The 20,295-nt window shown below is 37.1% G+C and overlaps 1 long non-coding RNA gene across 1 annotated transcript; it reads right to left on the minus strand.

The window, feature by feature from the left end:
- Positions 1 to 1,876: 1,876 nt before the first annotated feature.
- On the minus strand, positions 1,877 to 15,833 carry LOC106998024 (uncharacterized). The gene is made up of 3 exons (XR_001444351.2): positions 15,725 to 15,833; positions 10,089 to 10,288; positions 1,877 to 2,142 (listed from the first exon to the last, which is right to left on the minus strand). It is a non-coding gene; the product is annotated as an uncharacterized LOC106998024 (long non-coding RNA).
- Between the last annotated feature and the right edge of the window lie 4,462 nt (positions 15,834 to 20,295).

The raw sequence follows: 20,295 nt of genomic DNA on the forward strand, positions 1-20,295 counted from the left end.
TTCATATTCCACCTCTACTTTGCCTCTCAAACTCATCAAGCCTTTTCTTCCCTAAGAAAACAGTGGCTTTGCAGATACAGTATCTTTGAGGTATTGTCATGAACTTAAACCTGCTATTCATATTCTTGACTAAGCTCAGTGAGAGAGATACCTCCAGTAGAGGCTAAGCAGCTTTTCTTCATGATCTGTGGACACTTGGCAGAAGTGCTGATGACAGTTGCAAGAACATGATGCACAGCAGTATTCTTTACAGCAGTTTAATCTATGTCATCAAATCCCCAGAAACCATGATTAATAGCAGCACTTTAGTTTGTTCTCAAGTTGTATATTTGACAGTGGTGAACTTTGATCTACAGTCTCACTTTACAGAATCATTTTGACAAAAACATTTTCTGTAATCCTTTCATTTCATTAAGCCCCCCCAAAAATATCACATAGGGGACATTTAATGCCATTGCTGTAAGCTGTGTGTTTAGTATACCATGTAAGTACTTTTAAAAATGTTTGAAATTCAATTTATTTATTATGGTTGCATGCCAAATTGTGCTATCCAAAAACATGGATCTCAGATCATGTAGACATAAATGAATGAACGAACGAACGAATGAATGAATGAATAAAATTATAACTTCTATAATCTTCTACTGGATTACTAAAGGATAGAGGGCTGAGTTGTGTCCAGACATTGAGTAGTCAGCATCACACAAGGCAAGCTTACCACCCAGAAGTGGCCAGTGAAGGATTTCTCAAGGTCAAATTTAATGAGGAACATGGAATGGAAAATCAACCCTATGGGAAATAATGAGTCCATGATTTAGTCTCACATAAAATTATTTTTCTTTCATGTAGTTAGCTGGGTTAAATTAGTATTTTTTTCATTATTTCCCCCTCTATTCTTCACCCTCTGCATTCCAGGTGTGGAGAACACTCTTTTTATTCTCTTTATAATTCTCTTTCTGGAACATTATTGCCCAATAGAAATAGAAGATGAGCCACATATGTCATTTAAAATTTTCTACTGGCCACATTAAACTTACTTCTGTAAGATTGTACTGTTTTTGTACTTAGTTTTTGAGCTCCAGTTTCTATTTTACACTAACAGTAAGTGAATTTTCACTTTTTACATTGCTTTTGGTTTAAAATTTAAACTTATGTTAATTAAGATTGAGTGAAATTAAAAAACTCTAGTTCTGCAGCTACATTAGCTACACTTCAAGTGCTCAGTAGCCATGTGTCTGGTGGCTACCATGCTGGACAGCATAGTTCTGAAGCATCAGTCAGAGAAATAGCTCTATGACTGGGGAATGTAATGCTATTCTGTTGAATACTTTAGCAAATGCAGTCTTACTTAGGAATTATTGGAAAAATGAGAAGTAGGAGCATTGGGATATCTGGTACCTGTGTGGAACTTGGAAGTGAAAGGGTATCTTTTCTTTAAAAAGTAAGGACTGAAAAGAGAAGTACATAGAGATGGAATGCAGGATCATTGGAAAGTGCTTTAAAAGTGGTAGCCACTACTATGAGCTTGTTAGCCTTAGATTAACAATATGAATGTAAGATCTTTGAAGTCACAGAATAGGACTGATATATAATAGGTGTTTAGTAAGTGCTACTATCCTTTACTTCTTTCCTTCCATCCATTGTAGCAGTCATATAGTACTTCATCAGTTAAAGGAAAAAACGAGTCTTTCTTTATAGATGGTTAATGGTTGTGACTTAGGAAATGTTCTCATATAAAGACAACCTTTAGGGGATTATTGGAGAAAAGAGAAATTTATTTCATACTCCATGGAAATGATTATTGGTTAATAATAAGCAGTAAATACACCAGGCGTATTAGTGTTACATATATTTTGGAAAGAAAGTGCGGTTGAAGTTGGGTATCAGATTTATTTGCCACTATAATAGAAGTGTTTGGGGGCAGGTGGTGTGGAAGCAAGTGAAATTGCTCAGAATAATGTTCACAGGCCAGTGGAGTATCTCTGAGCATCACTGGTCCCCTGCCACTTTGTCCCTGGAGAGCAGAGCTTTCATCCCAGCCTGAGTCTTCTCAGGATGGCCTGTCTCTGGTTTCTCCCTCTGCCACATGGTTTTAGATGTAATCCAGGCTTTCCGAGAAGGCACTATGCCAAGGTTTCTAAGCTGGAAGACAAGATAGCAACTTTTGATGGAAATATGTCTGGCCTGCGTGATGCAGTGATTTAATTAATTATGTTCAAAGTACTAAACTACCATCAGCTGTAACAGTTACAGGAACTGAGGCTCCATGAAGAACATTGAGGTAATGGAAATCCAATAAAAAGTAACACTGAGTTGGCTTAGATAAGGGAAAAAGGGAGATATCAAAGAGGAGGCTGGACTTCTTGTCTGTGTAGTTGACTCATCATAAACTTCAAGAAAAATCTGCTAGGCCCCAACACTGTCTTTCATCCTGAAGTGAAAATGGTTGGATAAGAAAGATTATCACTGTGGCTTCTAGACACTATGATCTGTTTCTGCTGTTACTGAGTTTATAAAAGGAAAAAAAAATGCTTTTCCCAAAGTGATCATTTATAGGGCCTCCACAATGGGATAATTCTGTTAGTTCTTGAAGCACTTGAACCTAAAATGTCCTACCGGTATGAGTGTCACTTTTGGAGATTGCATTAAATGCTGTATCTTATGAAGATTATAATCATATTTAAGTTATTTTTAAATTCGTTTTGCTGTTGGCATATTTGGGTAGGCATTTGCAAATGCCATTGAGCATCTGTGACTAGAAATGAGAAAAGAGAAAGAACTGAGAGTTTTCTCATTCTCCTTATTGGTTTCGATCATTTCTTTTCGCATATCCCTTCCTACATCTGATCTGAGGTTTGAGTTGACTAAGACCTCCACTAAGGGCTCTGACACATGTGCCACTATGGGCTTTGGGGGAAGGGATGGGGGCAGGAGAGAGAGAGAGAGTTTTAAAGGATCAAATACTTAATAATGGTTTGTATGTGCCAAGTAAAATTTTTAAAATATCTTATATATTAACACATTTGCTCCTAAAAGCAAGCCTCTGTAATATATGCTATTATTATCACCCCATCTTATAGACGTGGACACTGAGTAATAAAGAGAGATTAAATAATGTGACCAAAGTCACTCACCCTGTAAGTGTCAAAGTCAAGATTTGCACCCAAGGATTCTGACTCCAGGGACCATGCTTTTCATCACTCTGCTGTCCCACCTCCTGCGCTATGTTATGGAACTTCAGAGTTTCCAAAGCACCTTATAAATGTTTTGCAAAGCATCTCAGTAGTAGAAGTTCATGAAACTGGTGAGCTACAAGACTGGGATTCAGTCCCAGGTGCTCTCTGTCCAGGATCCTCTCTACTATATGTCATACACACGGTAGTTTCACAATAATATTTGTTAAATATTTGAATATTCTAGAGAGGACAGGGAAAAGGTGTTTTTAAACACTGTGATACTATGATACTGAGAATCATACTGGGGTACTGGGAATGGATATTCTTCATTCTCAGTTGTAGAACATAATTTCCTCACCCCCTCACCACACATACACACACACACGCACACACACAGATGCACACACACATACACATCCTATTTAGTTTCCAACTGGCATATTATCCAAACCCAACTAACTGATCTTGCACAAATGCATCCTTTGAGAATTTCTTGCTGAGAAAGAATAAGCGTAAATTTCAAGAATTAGTGCAAGGTATTTCTTATTTTATACCCTTTGCAGGGATTGCCTGCCCAGACCCTAGCGCAAACCTACAGAGCTAGCAGAGTAGACAGAGAATGACTGCCCAAGAGTGTGCCTCAGGGTCCCCAGCTGAGTGAGGCCCTTCACAGTGACCGAGGACAAAACATGTGAGGCAAAACACATGAGCTCTTGAAAACGGCCTGTTTCTTTCCCCGCAGCTCTGTAAAATCAAAGTTGGAGGCACCACAGGAGCTCTTTTAAAATGTCCTGGGCAGCTTGCTGCAGCCCAGATGTTGTTCCAGTCATTTCGCTGCAAGTTCCAATAATCGCATGACTTGAGCTGCTCCTCTGCAGACCCGCTAGCCTCCATTGGCGCTGCTCCTGTAGATGTTACAGATGCCACAACTCATTTCTTTGAAGTCAGTGTGTTTTTTCAAAAAACACTGCTTTCAACAGATTTGGCCCAACTTCTCATTATATAAGCTGATCTTCTGGAACATCTGTCACTGTTGTGGCTTCAGCCTCCATCCTCTACTGAAGTATAATAAATTGACATTAATAAATAATGAGGCAGTGGTGAGTTTAACATATATATTATGAGGCATTGAGGCTAAAATGGCAGATTTTCATCTTTCAGAAAAAGCAAACAAGGGAAACACAGCTAGGTCCCAGATGACAACCTCCAACTATTGCTGGCTTAAAAACAATTCTAATGTACCTCACATAATTGACTTCTCTTAATAATACAAATTGACACAAGGTTAATGGGAATGGCTGGGGCTTCATAGCTGGAGACATATTAACACAGCATAATTTCCATTCTATACCCTCTTGGTTCCCATTTCTCTAAATGCCGTCTTCTGTCCAGAGATAGTATTTTCGTAGCAGAAATAACCATTTCAATTCAGTCTATGTTGACCTCTACCATAAAAAATAATGTTGTAGTGGTATTATGCACTTAGGTAACACCAACCTATCTCATTGCATGGTGTGATCTCATTAGCCACAGTCTCATTGTTGCTGTGAATATTTGATTGCTCATTATTCTTCTGTGGGGTCATACTGTGTACCTGCTATGTCAGTACCTTTAGGTACATGCTAGTGAATGCCCTTTGTGAAAACAGAAAAAGAGGCAGAATCTGGTTACTCTCTAGTGTGAAGTTCAATGCTTTTGAAGTTCAAATATATTTCCGTTTACACATGGCCAAAGATAACCTAAAATTAAGGCTAACACATGTAGTAAAAAAAAATAGCAAATGGCTGTGATTCAATCCTTTGTTCTTTGGCACACACACACATGCATATACACACAAGTTTGCATACTCTTAACCTGTACTTATGTGCCCAGCCTCCGCCTGTCTTTTGTATCATAAAAGCTCTCTGAAGCCAAGGACAGCATCTGGCTGGTTTAGCCTGTGTAGCTCCAAGTTTGTGTCATGCAGTGGATGCTTAGTAAATATTTAATGACAAAGGAAACACTGCTGTAAGTAAGGATGACTATTATTACTATTCAGCAATGAATGAATGGAAGGAGGGAGATGAATTGCCTGGTGCCAACACAGCAAGTCAGTTGCAAAGTATACCTTGGAAGGCTGAGTTCTTGGACTGTGCCTGGGTTTTTTCAGATTTGGGCATAGAACACTTTGTTGTTGACTTAGAAGCTTGTTAAAATTAAAGCAAAGAACACAGACCTCTGGGAGCTTACATTTTAAAAGCAAAGATAGTGTGGAAGCCAAAAATAAGAGTATCAAAAAGTGAGAAGACCAGCTGAAATCAGCAGACAGTGGTAACATAGTGGAACAAGGATAGCAAGTTTCTCTATTGGTGCAAAGCCCGGAAGTGACTTCTCCTTGGTTCCTTTAAGGAATACTTCCACCATAGTTCAATGTGGTTATGATAAAACTTCATTTTATTTTCCAGCCAACAGTTGAGCATTATGTACCAGTCACAGTTCTTAGACATAAAGAATGTGACTCGCTACAGGCTTACAGGCTAGATCACAAAGATAATTACTCCTGCCCATCCTCACTTCTAGACTTCACCTATCTTAAAGTAACTGACATACTTGCATGTCTATACAGTGCAAGTATACACATCATACTTTCATACTTTCATTTATTTTCAATTTTAGTGCAAATTCTCATGTAGAGAATTTTTTTTTTTTTTTTTTTTGAGACAGAGTCTCACACATCACCTAGGCTGGAGTGTGGTGACACAATATCGGGTCACTGCAACCTCCACCTCCCAGGTTCAAGCAATTCTCCTGCCTCAGCCTCCCTAGTAGTTGGGATTGCATGCACCCACCATCATGCCCAGGTAAATTTTGTATTATTATTATTTTTTTTTAGTAGAGATGGGGCTTCACCATATTGGCCAGGCTGGTCTCGAACTCCTGACCTCAGGTGATCTGATCTCCTCGGCCTCCCAAAATGTTGAGATTACAGGCGTGAGCCACCACATCTGGCCAAGAGACTGATTTATTTTAATCATGATCCATTCCCTTCCGGCTATAAGGATGTGTAAATATTTATGTAATTTTTGCTTGATTCTGCACAAAAATATCAGCCACCTTAACGTGCCTGTGCTCAAGCTGCTTGCTAAAATATTGGATAATTTTCATATTTATTATTATCCCGGGACTAAGATCTTTTAATTCAAAAGAATAGTTGAGTTGTCAGTGTTATAATAACTGATGTTTTGTACCACATTCTGTTTGTTAGCAACTCATGACTTGGTCTCAGAACTCAGAAATGAGAGCAAAGGAATTATAAAAATATTTATATATGGATGTAATAATTTGGGATATTTTATATCCCATCTGCCTAGAGTTGATTTGTTATAACAAAAACCTGCCTAAATTCATAGGCTACTATGTAGATCTTAGCCCTGCACAGCATATGTATTTGTATAATTTCTGTTACCAAAATATCTTGTAACCTCCTTCCACTACTGGCTTTGGGCTTTTGGATACACATTGCAGATTGTTTACCCAATAACCATTCTTCCTTTCTTCCTCACTATCAGAACCTCAGTTTTCTCTGGGGAATTATTTGTTCCCAGACTTCCTTGCAGCTATTTGTAACTATATGAACACTTCAGGCCAATAAGATATAAATTGGTGTGTTTTAGGGATTTGTTGAAAAATGTTTGCTTTCCTACTACAGAGTCTACATTTTACTTCTTATTCCTCTCTTGTTTTATTCTTCTCACTTAAATTATAGATATAATTCTAGAAGTGGGAGAGCTATTTTTGTGAGCATTCAAATCAAGGCATAGTAAATATAAGTTTAAAATTGAAGCTTTGAGTCAGAAGGCAGAAGGCCTTGTATATGAGGCTATGAACTCAGAACTTTTCCAGTGGACCAGGCAGAGCCACTGACAGGTTTTGAGCATAAAACTGGCAAGAGTAGAGTGAAGTGCCGGGTCAGTAATAGAGAAAGAAGATTCTTTACAGAACTGGAGATGGGAGGCATGGACATGAGGAGGCTGGGCTTTAATTAAAAGACTCTAAAATAGGATCCTCAATCATATTACGATGTACTTCTGAGTCAGTAACTTAGTAACCAAAATTTGGTCGGGGTCACCATGATGTAAAATGAAATGATAAAAAATGTGCAATGTGTATTTTAGGTAGATAAACAATTTAGCTGAATAGCCAGTATATATGAATGTCCTATTCTTCTTTTCCACTTTCCCTGTTCCTGACCATTCCCCTCCCTCCTTCTTCCTCCCTCCCTTCTTTCTCTCTCTTTTTCCACCATCCCTATTTGTGGCTTTATTCTAATCCAGGAATGATAGACTTTGGGGGAAATTTAGAGATTTCATTGAGTGCGTGCGTGCGTGTGTATGTATGTTTAGCCATCTAGCTAGGGTAAAATCAATGGAAAGGGTACATTGAAGATCAACTCACCAATCCATGGGTAATAGTGATTTATGTTAAATAATTCATCAGCTTCAACTTGCAATTCCCAAATCCCTCTTTGTTAGATGTGTGGTATTAGGAGACTCATTGTTATAGAGAATTGTAACATCGTGACCCCACAGTGGCAAAGGTGTGGCAAGCTAACTGGTTCTGTTTGGTCCAGAGTAAGTTTTAAATTAAAATAGCCTAGATGCGCATAAATTAACCTGAACAGTACTTCCTGCTCTCATCATTTTTTCTCCAGATTAAGGAATATCACTGTTGTTTATTTGTTTATTTGTTTGCTTTGTGCCTGCTGCATATTTGAAAGGCATTCAGCTCCTTCATGGTGTTTAGTTTATTGCTATTTGGGAGGTAGGCTTGGAAAGTGAGAATGTTGCTGTTGCCCTTTCTGTAGACAGTCAGAAACAAACCAAGAAAATCTATAGGCTCCTAACAGATGGGTTTTAAAAAGTAGGTCATATTTTGAGCCCACCAACTTTGATGACATCCCTATAACAGAAACTGGATTCCTAAGTGTCAGGACAATATAAATGAGGTTCTAAAATGGCCTCTGGATCTGTTATAGCTTCCAAGTACAGCTGAGAAAAAAATTGTAGAGCGAAGTCTCTAAGGATTTGGGAAAGTAAAAACCACTCCGGGAAGCCCTGAATTCATTGCTCTGTCTCGCTTTTTTCCCTGATAGAAGATATTGGGATTGATTCAGTCTTGGGAATTAAGGAATTCAGATGATGTAGAGATTTGGGGGAAAAAAGGGTGTGTGTGAGTGTGTGTGTGTGTGTCTGTGTGTGGCAACAGAAGAACCATTTTTCTCCTTTAAAATAAGAAAATTAAAGAATATGGAGGCTGAAGTCCAACTATGCTGCTGCTTCACTTTAAGATAATCTGTTTCTGGCACCGAAAGGCTAGAAGGGCAAGGTGTGAAATGTGTGAGGAAGAAAGAGACCCCATCTTCCACCTGGTCTAGGATGTGTATACCAGGGGCACTTTAGGTAATAGAATTATGTACAGATCAAGTTAAAGAGCATGAAGCTCAGGGGAAGAGGGTTATAGGTTTATGAGAACTCACAGGACTGAGTAAAGTGCCCTTGTGTATTTTCCACTCTGGAGAGGGGAAATAAAATACCTTCTTAGATCCAAATATCTGTGGTTTCTCAGGCTTCATGCCTCATTGCTGAGTGAGAACAATTGGAAACCAGAAGGTACATTTATACATCAACACGATTTTCCCTCCAATGGAATGAAGGATGAAACGGCCTTCCCAGATTACGCCTTGCTGATTGCTTGGCGTCCCAAATGCTAGTCCATCAGAAATGTTTCCCAAGCTTAACTCCCCCAAATACTGTTGAACTAGAGATACTTTTTCATTACTTTTTGTCTTGTCTAAAGACTGCTTGCTCTTCCTTTCTCCCTCATGATCTATGTTTGAGATCCAAAAATATTTATTTTATGGCTTCTTCATTTTGATTATAAATTTTGGCCAAGACAGAAATTCTGCAGCACAGGCTATTACTAGGCATTTTTCACACTTGTTGCCTATGTGCTGATTTTTGTACTATTATTTTCCAAAATTGATTATTCAATAGAGTAAGTCCCCAACTTATGAAGGTGAATGAATATGTGTTGTCAACCATAGCCTTCCCTTTCCAATCAACCTCATGGATATCAAGTATTTTATACTAGTTGAGGAAAGAAGGGGACAAGACAATATAATGATAGAAATTACAGTGATTGTATTTAGTTAAATGCAAATTTAGTACATGTATGTATACATACATATATACACACACACACACATATATATTTACATACACACCATACCTCAATGGTATTTGAATACACTGAAAATCTTCCTATTTGTATCCTGACTCTTTCCTCTTTCCTTTCACACAAAACTATTGTGAGACAGATCTTTATCCAGAATGCGGAAGCTGTTGTCCAATTGAATGGAAAAAGAACAATTCATCTTGAAAATCTTGAAGCATATCTGCAATTATGTCAACTGCTATTGCACTATGAACAACAAAATTACTACTTATGCCAAAAAAAAAAAAAAGTTAACAAGAGGAGGTTAGCAACAAACGGACAAGCCCAACATATAAACAGCTGCTGGGCAGACTCAAACCATAGCACGTGTCTCATGACTTTATGAAGAGAAATAATCTAAACTGAGGGTGTGAGGGTTGGATGCTCCAACTCATTTCCCATTGGGGTAAACAAGGTGCTATTCACCATGCAATCAGACAGGACTTATTCTAAAATACCTCTGTGGGAAGAATTAACAATACATAAGATATGTGATTTCACCCTGACTTTTAACAGGAGATATTGACTTTGTCTTTAACTTGCTACGGATTCTCCAAGCTTTTCTATTCTAGGAGTAAAGAAGTCCCTAGAAGAGAAGGAAAATTGAGGAAAGTTGATAGTCCACAGAACTTTGATTCTCCTGAGCTTTGACTTTCTTACCTATCTGAAATATCATGCATTTCAGCTGACATTCTGAAATAGTTCTTTTGGTTCTATAGGCACATAAAAAATCATTTGGTTATTTTATGGCCTCCTTATTAGAAGAACTTTGTGCCAAATTTGCAAGTCCAGGACCTTATACATTTCAGCTGTGAAACGTTGAGCAGTTTCATAACTTCTCTAAGCCTCAGTTTCCTTATCTGTAAAAAGAGGATAATAATAGTACCTACTTCATAGAGATTTTGTAAGGTTAAATCATCTCGTAAATGTAAATCACTTATAATGGTGCCTGGCACATAATCAGCACTTACATAGCTTACATAGCACAGAATCACCACTTGAAGTATACACACTGACCAGTGGGATTTCTGTTAAAAAGTTTGGGTGGCATTAGACATAAAAATTGACAATGAAGTTCTCTAGGCTATTTGGCAGAGTTAGGGGGCAAAGTAGCCATTATATCAAGTATACAGTATATAGTATGGAAACTATTGCATTTAAAATCATTGTGTCTTCATTATAAAAGGGTTATTCATTTGCACTCAATTTTTATTTGGGCCTTTAAAATATGGAGTGCACTTAAAATACTGTCTAGTATTTTATTGTTTATATCCTAAAGATAATTATTAAACAAGGAAAGTGAAGATAAGACACATTGTTAGCAATCTTTCTTGCACGTCCCATGGTCGTATTTTCTTGGGGTCCAGCAGGAATATTATAGAATACAAATGCACAGAACAATCTGACAGGTAGCTCCTTTACCACCCCTCATCCTTTCTTGCTGACTCTATTTGGGAATCCCCAGGAAAGAAGACATGCCCATAAGATCTCAGCAGATCTGTCTCACTACTTTACCTACTAGTCTGCTTCCTACTATATGCCATCAAAATGGAAAACTAATGAATTCAAAAACCTTTGGCTACTGCATCCCACGTGGAGTTGAATCTGCATATTCTGTTATTTTTGCTAACATTAGCACACGATCTAAGGTTGCTCTAGTTTTGATTTCAAAATTTATTGGACCAACTTACTTATTTTTCTAATAGGATCAATGATAATGAAATTTAGTCTCTTTTGCTCAATGATTTGGGCATTTCAATCAAGAAAGGATTACAAACCTTTTAAAGAAATACACTAAACATCGTCATTGGCCATGCTTGCTAAGATGTTGACATCAAATATAGGATCTTTGTAGAATCAGCAATCTAAATCTATCACTTTTGGATGTGACAGCCAATATTTGTAGGGCCCTATTTGTTATGTTCAACTTTTAATTGCTTTTAATAGAACATGTAAGTTGTTTCATGAAGTAGATCAACAGAATCAGCATGAATAAAGACTGATATTCAATTCAGTAAATATTTATTGAAGTAAATTGTGGGAAAATTACAGCCTCTGCTCTCTCTTCCCTCAAAAAAAGCATCTGTTTAAGAACACTGAGTGATAAAAGAATTAAGGAATATCTGGCAAAACAAGTGATATCTGATAAATCTTCAGTTTCGGAATTCGTTTTGATCTCTTTTAGGAGTTTGACAAGTCATCCTTAGATTCATCTCACCAAGTCCCAGTGTGTGGACAATTCTACATATTTATGTAATAAATAATTAGGTGGAATGCGATTCCAGAGAGGGCAAACAGAATGAAGTAGAAACCAACATTTTTTCCTTGAGTGTTCTCTTTTATAAAAACTGTGAGCTATGCAATCATGGTTCTAGATTTCATGATCATGATTTTTGCAACAGACCAAAGAGCTTTTTACACAAACAATTATCCAGTATTAACAGATGCACCCAATTTTAAAAAAACATGAACAGTTATGTACAAAACATATACCTACTTGCTTACAAAGGCAGAAGCTAGCATACTTTACTTAGACTGAAAGGTATCAATATTATTCTGGTTTCTCTTCATCCATTACTTTAATCATATCAAGTGAATAATAAATATGAGGCAATCTACTGTCTGCTAGGGATAAAGGTAAGTGGTTACTACCTCCAAGAAATCGACAGTTTAATAGTCTAGGATACAAGTACAGAAATAAAAGTTTGGCAGGGCTATATGAAAACACATGTAGGATCTTGTGGTCTCACAAAGGAATAAGTGATAATTGGTTTAAAAACAATTTTGTTGAAAATAAAACAAACTAGTTTGATTCTTGTCATCATTTACCATTTCACAATGCATATATATATATATATATGTATAACAACATCAAGTTATGCAACTTAAATATATACAATTTCTATTTGTCAATTATATCTCAATAAACCTGGAAAAAAGTCTTGTTATCATAAAAAAAATTGAGTGGATATTCCGTGAAATAACAAATTGATCAGAAATAAACATTCTCGATTATTGCTTTTTAATATAATGTTGGTAGTTTTGTTGCACATGAGAGCACTATCAAAAATTTGTTATTAGTATTTAGGCATTTTTTTTTTTTACTATTTCCAAGAATTAGAAATAATTAAATAAAAAGAAGAAGTTACTTAGGAGCAAGGAGGGAGTCAGTCTTAAATTCAATTGGGGTAAGTAGGGGCATAAGTAGGACATGGTTATCAGAGGCCTCCTAGAAATGATATTTAAGTTAAATTTTAAAGGACAGCTGAGTGCTTTCCAGGTAGAGGAGTGGGGATGGAGAATATTTCAGGCAGAGGGAGTTACTCTTTGTCCAATTCAATGCATTTTTCCTTGTGTTGTACTTTGTTTGCCTGCCCTGAAGCACATGGCCTGAGCACCCCTGTGTTTGGTTCAGGGCAGCCAGTAGCCTCAATTGGGGTTGGGCTGAGCATGGGTGGCTGCAATCAAGGCTGCAGAGGTGAGAGAATAGGGCCAGAACAATAGGAGAGCTGGAGTAGCTGGGTGTCAGACCAGTAGGGGGTGTACCAGATCCTGCAGGTAGGCTGGAGGGATGAATTCTGATAACTTTGAGGCTGTGTTACTACAGCGACACTGTTATGGAGATACTAAGCACTAGAAATATTAGTGAGAGGAAGTTGAACCGGGTCTTTGGTTAAACTCTTCTGGAAGACTGAAGTAGATCTGGGTTGTAAGTGCCCACTGATCACCAGCAGGGACAGAAGAAAACTTTCGCTGGAGGAATGCTTCCCCAAGTTAAGGCTGTAGGACTTTCACAGAAAAATATCAAAACATGAGTTCATATACAGAAATTACTAAATACACTAGAAAGTAGGCCATGTGAACGACAGTCAATGGAAAGAATAAACAATAGATTTGAACCTCTATGAACTGCTAAGTTTGAAACATTTAACAAAATAAAGGATGCAACTGAAAGATGAACAAACAACAAAAGACAAGCAAATATGGTAATTTTAAAAAGCTGGACTTCTAGAAATAAACAATTGTAAGTGTTGTAATTCAAAAAAACTTAATGGATGGGTAAAAATAACAGATTAAACAAAATTAGGGAAAGTAAATGAGCTGAAAAAATAATCTGAAAAATCTATCTAGAATGTTGCAGAGATGATGAAATGAAATGTGGTATCGACGTTGAAAGATATAGAAGATAAAAATAGAAGGTCTTACATATATTCAATAAGAATTTGGAAAAAGAGATTTGAGAGAATGGAGGAGAGGCAATATATAACAAAGTAGCAAGTATTAATTTTCCAAAACTAATAAAAATTATGACAACACACTTTCAAAGAGCACAACAGAGCTCCAGCAGGATAAAGAAAGAGAAATCCATCTTAAAAGCATCATAACACATTTTCAGAATATTAAGACAAGGAGAAAATACAGAAAGTAACCCGAGGGAAAGGGTAGATCACCTGCCCAGGAACAACAATTATAATGACAGCAGTGTTCTCCACAGTGAAAAATGGAAGCCAGAAGACTGTGGAATAATGTTTTTAAAATGCTGATAGATAACTGTCAACCTGTACTCCTCTTCTCCTCCTCCCACAAAAAACAAAACACAAAAACATCTTTGAAGAATGAGGGCAAAATACAGTCTTTTACAGATGCAAGAGAACTTACAAAAATTCAAGGGAATTTACTACCAAAGAATCCACTCTACAGGAACTCATGAAGACTACATTTTAAGAAAAAAGAGACTGATCTCAGAAGGATGGTCTAGACACAAAAATAGTGAGAATGTAAATGATAAACAGAAATGTAAACATTGTGTAAAGTAAAATAACACCATATATTTTATGGTGCTATAAAATACACAGAGCTAAAATATTGGACAAGTTTATAATTTCAGTGGAGGAAAACCAGTTACTTTAAAGGTCTGTATCATTCACAAGGGGTTCAAGACATTTTTAATTTTTAGACTTTGTTAAGTTAAATATGCATAATACAATTTCAAACAGAACCATTAAAAATAGAAATAGAGCCAGTAGTGAGCCGGTAAATGTATAACAATTGGCTCTCTGAAGACAAAGCCCTAATTTGTGGCATTTGCCAATTTCCATGGTGTGAATATTCCCACTGTGAATGATTTCAAGCTACCAACATGAAGTCACTGAACTTCATATTGAGCAAAGGAACAGAAGTGAAAGGAAAGGACTCAGAAAGGATACCTAGAAGGACATGCCAATGAGATCAAAGGAAAACCAAGAGAGTACTGTTTTCTGAAAGCTAAGTTAATAAAGTGTTTCAAGAAGGGAGGGAGTGATCATATTAACAGAGAATATTAGTACTCACTAAATACCCATGTTTATTTCATTGATATGAACCTCCTTATGTTAGGTTGGTGCTATGTGACTAGATTCTGGCTAATGAGGTGGATATCATAGTCCTTCCTGACCTTAATTAATTAGAAAGAACCAAGGTCCAATCTAATGAAATAAAAGATTCCTCCCAGGTTAGCAAAGTCACATAAGACTCCAACAGATATCTTATTATGTCTACTGTGTCCTGGGCACAGTGCTATGCCCAAGGAATAAAACAGTGAGTAAACAGGAATTTTGAAATGATTATGTAGCAGTTATACTCTTGTTTCAAGTGTTTTCAAGTCACAAGACCATGTAGCTCAGTTCTATAAACAACTACTTTCACACTGGCATATTCCCAAAGGAGCATTCTTTATGGATACTAGAGTACAGCAATACATGTATGTCCCCTCACTTATTCCTTCTGTACATCAAGCAAACATAGCCCTAGGCACTGAAGTATAGCCCCAAGCTTCTCTAGAAACTAATTTCTTCGGGGTTGAAGGCCATTGATCTCTACTGCATTTTTGTTTTGCTGTAGTCAGTCACATTGTACTTCAGTGCCGGCAATGTGGCTAGGTCCTGTATTAGGTAAGATAAAAACACAAATACACTTGCACATTAATACATGAACATAAACACACACAAAATTTCAATGGCCTCAAGTCACATAAAAATAGATTCATATTCATTAGTGTAGTGTATGAGTTATGGAATGGACCCACCCAGAGTGTAGGCTGATCAGAATGGTGTCTGTATAGTTTACCAAATTCCACATGACAAGAGCTAGAGGAAATCTGAGAGATCATTTAATCCAGTGTTTATCAAACATTTTTCTAGACACAATACATAGAACTATATTTTAAGACACACACATGCACACACAAAAACAGAAAGACACACATACACACACACACACACCCCTAATTGAAAGAAAAGTGTCAGGAAAGAATATACCATGCAGAAGAGGACTCCAGTCTGCTGGCTGAGTCAGAGCCCGACTGGGACAGGCAGGGGATATGATGTAAGGAAGAACCAGCACCCCTTTCTCATCAGGCACCCCTACATCCACACTAGGTCTCTCCTGACGAACTGAGGTGGACAATAACCTCACAGTGCACTTAAAGGGCAGACAACTGCCAACATCCTATACAATGGACTGTGGAGCTGTGTCTGGGTGGCACTGTCTACAGCTTGTGCCACCTTGGCTGGGTTTTCTTCTAGAAGAAGTGAGATCAAGAAGCTTGGTGGACCTGGGGAAGTTGTAAAAACATCAATGAATGCTGGCTTCTGTGAACACCAATTAAAAAAAGAAATGAAACAGTGTGGTATTTTCTATCCTGTCCTGTCCTAACCTATCTTGTCCTATGTTTTGTCACATCCCATCCCATCCCATCCCATCCCAACCTATTCCCTACCTTATCCCTTATCTTATCCTCTTTCCTTTCCAAACATTGCCTCTTGCAACTGACTAAACTGACTTTATGTCCTACGAATGGCCCCAACTCACAGTGTGAAAATACTATTTTAGACCAACGCCCTAATGTAATGGAAGAGAAAAATGAAGCTTAGCGACAACAAAGAGCTTTTCAAGGTCACAGTTATTGCAGAGCTAGGACGAGAGCCCGGGTCCCCTGGTCCAGAGGGTTTTGTTCTTATTGGAGGGCTATCTGCACCTCTCTTTGAATCTCTTAGAATAGGGAGATAAGGAGAAGAAGGAAACAAAAATTGATGGCTATGCCCTGCCTTCTCCTTTCTGCTTATCCCTGGTCAAGGTTGCCAGAGAATTCAGGCCCTTCAGAGCCAGTTGAGATGTGCTGAATGCTAAGTGATTCCTCATCTGATTCCTTGCTCCAGGAATACAGGGACTTGAAGACAGACTACATTTTTCCTAAGCGAGACAATTTGGTCTCAAGGGAAACCAAACTGTAGCACAGAATGTGAGGTGAGTTTGCCCTTGCCCTTTCATTTATCTTCCTTTAATCAAACAGACTAAACGTTTTCATTGGAAAAGAGAAGATTGTTATCCTTGGCTTTCTTGTGCCTCCAGCAGTATTTTTCTTAGGAATGTGTTAATAGCTGTAAAAATTTTAACACGTCTTCAAGTGCCTCTCATGTTAGGAGATTCTTCTTAGTTGTGGGAAAAGTTGTTGTCAGATTGCCTGGTATTTAAGTGAAATCAAAATGTTTCTGACAGGTTGATTATGCTCTTTCTTCAAATGCCCTGTCTTTTCAGAGTATGCAGCCAGAAGCTTCAGAGGGAGAGACATTTTTCTTGCCAACCCCAATTCCTTCAGTCCTCAATCACTCCCCAGAAAGTTGGGCTCAAAAGACTGTTAACTTCAAGAAAAGTTAGGAAAAGATTTGGGTGTTTTCATTTCAAGATAGTGTGGTGTTTGGCCCTTTTGTAAAGAGGTTCTTTGCTCTGGTCACCAAACTTCTTTACCTGTATGTTTTGTTTGAAGAAACGAGAACATTTAAGTAACAAATATGTAGTGTGTTATGTAGAAGGCAGTTCCAGAAGTTGAGAGCCAAGTGTGCAAATATAGGAGGAAGATTCCTAAAAATTGCTATTACAGTTTTTGTTACCCCAAAATTTATTAATTATTTAATGCCAATAAAAGATAGAGGAAAGGAGGAACATGAATTCATCTAAGATTACATATTCCTGAGTGTTATATTGAAAGAGAAAACTGGCTCTGAAAGTGGGATACCCTTGCTTTGAGAGAAAAATTATGCAAAGCCCTTCTTCACCTATCTGCCTTGCTGAGTTTTCTCTATAATGTTTCCTGTTTGAGTGTCCACATGCTTCCTAACACCTCCCCTTTGTTTCTTGTTCTAGAAGAGAGTAACAATAGGATGGAATGCATAAAATCCTTCCCCAGAGCAAGCTTCTCCCACTTATTGAAAGGCTTTATTTTTATATAGCCTCTGGAAGCCAGACAAAGTATCACTTAGAAAGCGAGGCTCACAGGGCAGCTCTGGAGAGATCTGAGGGCTGTGTTCATGAGCTCAGAAAGAACAAAGTTTATGCTTTAGGCCGCTAGACCGTAAGCTCTTTGAGTTCAATTTTTATCTTCATTGTATTTCAAGAACTGTGCAAGTATCTGGTACCTGGAATATGCTCAATGAATGTTTGAATAAAGATTAAAAACCCTGAATGGATTGATATGGATCTGAATCTTTTTTATATCTCCAGCTCTGTTCTAATGGATGGCTTTTCCTGGAGCCGTATAAATAGACAGCTTGGAAAGTGGATTTCATTTTCTAAGCCAGGAAGCGGGTTACACATAGAGATGGACATCAGTGCTTTCTATTTCAAGAATAAAGGTAAGTCCAAAGAAAGAAAAGCACCTCTAAATCAAGTGTTTATATTCTAATCAAGAGGTGAAGTTCGGTGCATGGGATCTTGGTTCATTTGGTATCCCTAAGTGATACAGAAACAAACAAAAGTTAACGTGTATTTTAAAAAGACTTTCATGCATCCACTAGTTTCCTTACAACCTGCCTCCAGAGCCTATTACAGTAACTTCTGTGGCCTTAGGCAGGCCAGGAAATAGTTTTAATTTGCTGAGGCACTAAATTATAGACTATGTATTTGCAACTGTTTTGAAGTAGTCAGCAAAGTAATAGTTTTCAACAGGTTTTGAAGGAGGCATTTCAGTTCACAAGTTAGAGTGTTTTAGGTTATGTTGTTGCAAAATAAAATGAAATTTAGGTTTTTCTTCTCCTGAGAAGTGGTGTAATTGAGCAGCATCCAAGAAAAGTGAATAGTGCTCATTCTGTATTAAATTGCTCATCAGAACACATAATTTTTTCTTTTACTTTTTACATTTTTTTTTGGCAACTATCAGTTGTAGCAGGTACTCAAACTGGCCCAATAAATTATCAGGGCTTTATCACAGTCAGGAGTAAACAAGTGTGCTCCATGAGATATATATTAGGGTAAATTATTCTCTCAAGAGCTGGAATCCTGTTATAAATACATATGGTGCTGACATGTATTAGTACATATGGTGCTGATAATCATCAAGGTGCTAATAAATGTACAACCAGAACAAACACTAATTAGATTGTAATACTTTAAATTCAATAATTAAATGTTATGTGCTAGATATTTCAGTTTCATCTGAGCCCTTTGTCACATCAGTGTACAGTATACTCCTAAGTATTTTAAAACTTTGCTGTCACTGAAATTAATCTTTATGTTCCATCATCTCATGTTTTTAAGTGCCTAATAAGTGTTTGTTGAATATATGAATGGAGATCTGTGTTTTCTTCAGCTATGTATTGGAGATTTGCTCCTCTTAAAACTATTCCTGCAATTCCAGGCATTTCCACCAGGGGAACAAAAAAACTGCTGTAGTTTGGCTAACCCTGGAGGAGCATAACTAAGAAGGGAAGTAATGGTAACATGTTATTATTTTTTGAAAGAATCTAGCTACTCATTAATATATTCCTACAAATTAGATATGTTGGTAGGTAAGGGGTGAAATAAACACAAAAAGATCTGTATTAGGATTTTAAAAAATGTTTGAACATAATATGTTAACTCTTACTCAAGTAGTACAATAACCACTAACTTTTATTCTGCTTTCTTCATTTTCCTCTCAAGATACTTAACAAAACAAGCCCTAGCTCTAATTTCTCTACAAACAGATTATTCTTAGATTATTCACAGGTCGCTTTTAGCTTTAAAATTAAAACCCCTCCAGCAATTTTCCCCTGTTGCGTTACAAGATCTGTTGCTTCCCAATTACTTATTTAAGGATGTTTCCTATGGATGCTGATTTCCCCACTCAGCCTCTGCTTTCAGACTTTCTACTCATCTCTATTCATTCCCTCCAAAAGGAAGTACAATGTGTTTGTTTTTAATAATGTTCTAGACTTTCAAGATAGTATTAAAAGTGATAGCCTTTGTTAAGCTTGGGAACTATGTCTTCTTAATATAATTTAAAGGGAAAAAATCTCTGACTAAACATTTTTTCAATGCATAATTCCCAAAGTGATATAATGAAAGAGCTTTAATAGATCCTCTAGCACTATCTACTTGCTGTTTTGTTGTAGATTATCCAAATCAGTTTTGGACTGAATAAATAAGATGGTTTTACTTTCTAGTTTCTATATCAGGCGTTAGTCATATTATTTTGTTCTATAAAAAGCCAAGTATAAAAAGCTTTTCCCATGGGTCCCAGCTTCAGTTAGTCACAATATCACTGAACCTTAGTTTAAAATTTTTGTTTAAAGTGCCTACAATGTCTCAGGTGCTACATTAGCATTAAAGTCTGGGAATACAGTGATAAACAGGAAGACAAAGTTCTGACTCCCACGGAACTTGAATCTAGTGGAAATTAAGTAACAGAAAAATGGGAATAATACCAACCTCACAGTTAAGTTTTAAGGATTAAAGTGAGATAACTTATATGAAATTGCTTTGCAAGCTCTGTAACATTAAATATTAGATATTATATTAACTTGCATGACTTTTAGAAGAATCTAATGGTGAAAAGAAATGTGAGTATATGTGT

The sequence above is a fragment of the Macaca mulatta genome, chromosome 4 (assembly GCF_049350105.2).
Source record: "Macaca mulatta isolate MMU2019108-1 chromosome 4, T2T-MMU8v2.0, whole genome shotgun sequence".
Taxonomy (NCBI): Eukaryota; Metazoa; Chordata; class Mammalia; order Primates; family Cercopithecidae; genus Macaca; species Macaca mulatta.